This window comes from Ostrea edulis, chromosome 2, assembly GCF_947568905.1.
Source record: "Ostrea edulis chromosome 2, xbOstEdul1.1, whole genome shotgun sequence".
NCBI lineage: Eukaryota > Metazoa > Mollusca > Bivalvia > Ostreida > Ostreidae > Ostrea > Ostrea edulis.
The window spans coordinates 48,809,013-48,815,591 of record NC_079165.1 but is presented as its reverse complement, the minus strand read 5'-3'; the positions used below and the strand labels follow the sequence as shown (position 1 = coordinate 48,815,591).

The 6,579-nt window shown below is 37.6% G+C and overlaps 1 non-coding gene across 1 annotated transcript; it reads right to left on the bottom strand.

Moving 5' to 3' along the window:
• Window positions 1–335: 335 nt before the first annotated feature.
• Window positions 336–409, bottom strand: Trnat-agu (transfer RNA threonine (anticodon AGU)). The gene has a single exon. It is a non-coding gene; the product is annotated as a tRNA-Thr (tRNA).
• Between the last annotated feature and the right edge of the window lie 6,170 nt (window positions 410–6,579).

Below are 6,579 nucleotides of genomic sequence, written 5' to 3'. Positions count from 1 at the left end.
TTCGCCCCTGGCAGGACAACCTGCAAATCCAGGGGTGGTCAACGGCACCAAATGTAGTATATATAGGAGAGAGGAGAAAATCTTTGGCTGGACCGGGAATTGAACCTGGGACCCCTGTATTACTAGTCAGGTGCTCTAACTACTGAGCTATCCAGGCCGATATCCACGGTCCATATAGCCCTATTTACTACATTCCTCCCTCCTTAACTTAAGTTGTCTTCGCCCTCGAAGACACACACAATCCAGGTTCTTTTCGCGCCTGACAGGATCTTCACCTGCAAGACCAGAGGTGGTCAATGGCACCAAATGTAGTATAGGAGAGAGGAGAAAATCTTTGGCTGGACCGGGAATCGAACCCGGGACCCCTGCATTACTAGTCAGGTGCTCTAACCACTGAGCTATCCAGGCCGATATCCACGGTCCATATAGCCCTTTATTATATACTTTCAATTTCATCTCTTCTTTTTTCTTTAAAAGTTTGCGGGCATATATCACACGATATATGCCCGGAAACATTCCGGCCCGCAAACATTACGTCACAATCAAATTTCTACGCCGTTAATTTTCAAATTTTTCGTGTTTTTCATCTTTTACTCAGTTAAACCGATAAAGTTATTGTTAAAATTAAAATTATTGTTAGTTTCTAAATGAAATTGAAAGTATATAATAAAAAGGTTATAGACTTTGTATGGGAAATATGACGACCTCGTTTTTTGTCGCGAACGGACTTCGCAAGCTCGGTCCGTCTACGCGCCAAAAAACTCGGTCGTCATATTTTCCCATACAAAGTCTATAACCTATAAATATATTACAATAAATACATAATGAAAAATGAATGAATATTTATCAAACTGACTGTCAATGATGATGCTGTGACAAGAAGTAGATGGCAAAAGAAAGTGTAAATCAAACAGAACAATACTGAGTAATAACATGGGGAAGCTAGGCCACATTCATTCTGGTAAAGTCACCGGGTTTGTACATGCCATTGGGGGGGAACAACTTCAGTCTATGCATCCAAAATTTATCCTTGTTTTTTCTCACCACATCGGTCCGGTACTGTCATGTCTAACACTACTGTCATGTCTTCCCATTTGTGTCCTGCGAGATTGACATACTCGGCAACGGCTTCTTTGACCCTTTTGGTTTTAATGGTAGACCGGTGGTTATTGATACTTTTAAATAGGTCTTCAGTTTCACCTACATATTGATAATCATATACCTTGGAGCTTATGAGATAGATGCAGTTGTCCGTGCGACAGGACGTGTCCCCAATAATTCGGTAGCATCAGCTGATGAACAGGGCTCTTAAAACTGTCTGTCCTCGTGCTGTGTTTGCACAGCAGGCATCTGCCATCAGAACATGTTTTTAAGCCCCAATTGGGCAAAGGATTCTCCAATTTGGTTCGCACCACCATGTCTTTAAGATTTCTTGGACGTCTGAAGGCAGCCACGGGAGGTTCCTTGAAGACCATTCTTGGGTTAGTATGAAGAATGGGAATATGCTAAATTGCTTCTTCGGAATTTTGTTTAGGTCTTTCAAGACAGGGTGGTACGTTGTAACCATTAAAAGTCCGTCACCTACTTTTATATTGTAGTTGGCATTGTTTGCCGTGTTTTGACATTTCATCAATAACTGCTTTTGGGCCTCTCTTGCACAGATGGTTTTTTAGATGAGTGCTCTGTTCATGATAAAGTGCAGGAGTGGAGCAGATACGACGGACTCTGGTGGCGAAACCTTTAGGTACTCCTTTGAACGTACTAGTATGGGGAGGATGGCAGCTTGACGGCATGAGATATAGATGGGAGTCAGTGGGTTTGGTGTGGAGACTAAACTCGACATATTCCTAATCAATCTTAAACGTCTATAAAGGCGTTATGGGATGCGGAATTATCGACAATGAACTTAATGGAAGCATAAAATGCATTGGCTAGTTCAATAAAGTTGTCAAGGTCTTCCCAACTTTCTACCAATTTCATCTCAATGTCGTCAATGAATCGCAACCAACTCAGAGGCTTTATTGGTTACGTTCAATTCTCCCCCATAAAAATGTTCGCATAACTTGGAGCCATTTTGGTGTTATTGAACTTGAGAACATGTTCCAAGAGCTTGACCAACGATTCAGTAGAGGGTCTCTGAATAGACCTCATATCACATACCTCCCTACGAGCTTCAATACCCTCCTCGTGTAAAATGTTGGTGTACAAGGATGTGACGTCCATTACATCAACAACGTGTTGTCGGGTCAGAAGAAGTCTTGTTAATGTAATCGGTGGTGTCTTTGAGATTTGTCGGCGAATCTTCTACATGGGGACGGAGATGTAAATCGATGAATTTCCTCCGTGGGATGTCTGATGGCACTTATAATGGGTTGGCCAGGCATGCCTTCATTGTAGATTTTGGGAGGAGATGGAACTGTCCTGGTCTGTAGTCAGCCGGAAAAGTAGTGTTCTATTTCTTCCTCTTTGTACATCTTATCGAGGGTCTCGGTTATGAGGGCTGAAAATTCCTCTGTAGGATCTGAATTCAGTTTCTAACGAGAACACCGCTAACCGGAACACCCTCTCGCGATAGGAAATGTTATGAACATATGCATTATTTAGGCATAAATGAGGGAGGAGGCCAAATTCTTTTGAAGAAAATGAAGATGGATTAGTTCATGTTTATATATATATATATATATATATATATATATATATATATATATATATATATATATAGCTTTGATGAGAGTAAATGTGAAGTATTTATCATGAAGAAACTATTCATTTATCTCCGTTATCCCATCCCTGCTTCTTCCTGCTCTCATCACCCCCTCCCCCTGTCTCTCTCTTTCAACGGAAGAGGTATCTTTTTGTATCAAGGAAAGGTTCCAAAAAATATGTTAAGTGGACAACACTAGGTATACCAACTGACCAACAGACAGTTGCGAAACATCTTGCTGGGGGGGGGGGGGGGGGGGACATACTCGATTTGCCCGAGTCTTACATTGCTAAACAATAATGAATGCGAAATATAAAGATATGCCAGACACTTGCCTAGTGTGATAAATTTTAGAAACACCAATGATATTTACAAAATAAATGCTTTAACCACTTGTCCTATCAATTTGCCACCTGGCTAGGTGGATGCTTGGTCACTTAGTTATTCACTTGTCAAGTGTACCCTTGGTCGCTGGCTGCTTGTCTCACTTAGAGACACGCAGCCAGCGACCAAGGGTACAATCAGATGTAAAATCAAATGCCGAATTTGTTTATGGTAAAGATGGCAGATTTTTACATATTAAATATAAAGAAAATGAAGGAAGTATATTTATCATTAATATTTATACTCCAAACAACGCGAAAGATAGCTGCTTATTTTTCAGATATATGTCAGAAAAGATTAATTTATTAGAAAAAATCATAGTACATAGTGATTTTAATAATACACTAGGTAAAATAGATCGGTGTAGTAAAAGAAAACATAAGCATGATCAAGGTTACAAACCTTCGCGTTATCAGTAGATTGTTTGAAAACTCAATGTAAGCAGATAACTCAGCAGTCTTTCATCATTTACTCTCACGTTTACCATGCCATCCACCACACGTGCTGCTTGCTACTTTTTATACATCTAAATCATAACACTTGTTTACAGTGTTTAAAGCCAAACAGTTAGTATACATACAAAAGAAATTTAGCATACTCGTGCTCATATGAACGCAAACAACATTTTCATTTTGTTTTTAAAACTATAACAATCTTTCTTGTACAATAATTTTATCCGTTTAATTCGTTAAGGCTGCAGGTTTTTTTTTATTTCTTGGTTTACAGATCTGCCGACCCTGATTGCTGGGGAATCGAAAAAAATAAAATAAAATACAAATTTCTACTTTTTTATTTATTCCGCCGATTCTACCAACATGTCACACCGAAAATAAAAATAAAATGCATTTTAAATATTACGAATAGAAAATTTTGAAACGCAAACATTTGTATTTGGTAATAATACCTTTATTCCGTATTTTTAAAACCCATGTCAACAGATATGGCCACGATGACAGTAACGATACCTATATCATTCTTGTCGACGAAAAAGATGCCAGAAGGCATTTCATCACGAAAAAAGGAATTGATAGAAATAAATATTCCTCATACAATTGGCGGTATTTTTGCTGCCAACATAACACGAAATGCAGTGCTATTTGGGTGTTTAAAGATGAGAGGAAGGTACACTTGTTAGCGACTTTACTAGATTGGATGTTCTATCGTTAAAGAGATAATGTCCTACGGACCCGGTTTGAGTATGGTGAGGGCCTGTACCGAGACATAATTAGATTATTCTAACTAGTGACTTTATATCACAGCAGTACATGTCATAATAAATGTATTTGAATACATGTACGTGCATCTCTGCCGTTATAAATCCGAACAGGGAATATAACTCTGTGAGAAATTGTTAGATGCTTTTGATATTATAATGAAAGCCTGTTAAAAATATGACCAATTCCCAGATAAAACTCAGAAAGGTATGCATATTTCTCGAAAATTAGCATACCTTGTGTAGTGGTGGAAAGAATTTGAGTATCAAATAAAAATGAAAAACAAGAAACATCTCTTTCAAAAAAGGTGGTAGAGAATTTCAAGGACATGTCTATGTGGGAAAAATGGGGTTGAAATTATTTTATTGGGGTTTAAACATTCTGAAATTAAAAATGGAATTACTACATAAAATTGTAATAGTGTTTCTATTCAATTTTTTTCTTTATATTTACAATTTGTAAATGTAAAATCTTTATTGAGCATATACAGCAAAATTACTGAACAACATAATATAAATACTGGATACTTTACAACATCAAAGAGATATGACCTTACACATTCTCAGCTTATATTCTACCAAAGTCTAACATAGATACATGTAATAGTTATACACTGAATTTGAAATTTCATTTTTTTTCTAAATTCATAACATACACTCTAAAGAATTATTTATCTTATATTTAATACATGTTTTGTTTATTTGTACTCACGAAATGATGTTAATGATTTATTGAAAATAAAACAACGATAGATATTAGAAATGTTTATATTTCTCCCGACCGACCCTACAATATTTTTTTTTATAATCCGTAAACCACTGGCCTAAAAACTGTCCTAATTATAAATAGTTACGATTTCTCACAGTTTGAACAAAGGGACGTAACTCTCAACCGTTTCAGACACTTAATTCATACACAACGTCTCAAGATTTGTGCACACTGACTTTCAATAATATGATAGCGTACAAACACAAAATTAGCTCACCAACTTACCTGAATTCGTTCACACTGTCAATACACTGGAATTATGATAAATTGATACTTTCTTGATATTCTAATTTTTCTTTCACTTTATCCGGAAGTCTGCATTGTTAACTCGTACATAAAATTTCATTTTTTAATGGTGTAATTACGCGATATCTTAAAAAATACTTCACCATTTTACTTGAAAATAAATAGGTTTCGTCCTCTTACAACACCACAGAAGTATGCAAAGTTTGATAATCCTTAGTGCAAGGTTGTTTTTTTTTAAATTTTGCCCACCACCTGTACATAACGGACACATACACGCACATTAGCGATGCTATATCCCCTTCGCAATTAGTTGCGCGAGGGGATAATAAAACCGCTCGTCAGGTAGCTGTCGGTTGGCTTCAGGTATACACGATTCTTTGTCTAGAACAACTAGCGTAGATCCGTTGACTGCTTTCTTTGTGACAATGTCCTCACGGATTTTGAGAGATTGTTGAGGTTTTCCGAAATATATGGTCGTTGAGACAGGAGATCTTCGATATCGGACTGCACTGCGACGATATAAGATTCCAAGGCCCCATATTTTCCAGGCGGAGACTCCCAGGAACTCTTAGGCTTGTAGAGGTTTTCTTGCTTAGATCGTTCTGTAGGCCGGGAGGTTGTAAATAATAAGATCTAGTTATTCAACTCCAAATAAATTCTTCGATTATGAATAATCATTTCCTCACATTTATTACGCAATTATAACAATTATCAATTTGCAAAGTTGGTTTGGGAATTAAATAATTCGAATAGAAAGCTACAAGCTTTTGGCATCATGGCGCTTCGAAATTCCGCATCGAGTTCCACATTTTGCACTAGTCCAAACCACATAGTCACATAAAGGGAGAGCCCTTATTTCCATCTCATCTTGCACTTGGGCATAATATAATAGTCCATTATCATATGGTGTTTTCTTCTCTCAACTGATTCGATACGCAAGAGCTTGTTCTGTGTATGGTCTGTTTTTGAATGGAGGCAGTCTACTGACAAACAAGTTGATGGTGCAGGGGTTTCAACAATCTCGTGTAAAGTCAGCATTTCGCATATTCTATGGCCGTTATAACAATCTAGTTTGCCAATCCAACCTATCATTGAGTCGAATTTTATCCGACTTGTTTAATACCAATAGTTAGGCCGTTCTTGGCACACTGATTTTGACTACGGATAACTCCGTTTACTTGATCAAGATATAGGGCTCATGACGGGTGTGATCGTTCGACAGGGGATGCTTACTCCTCCTAGGCACCTGATCCCACCTCTGGC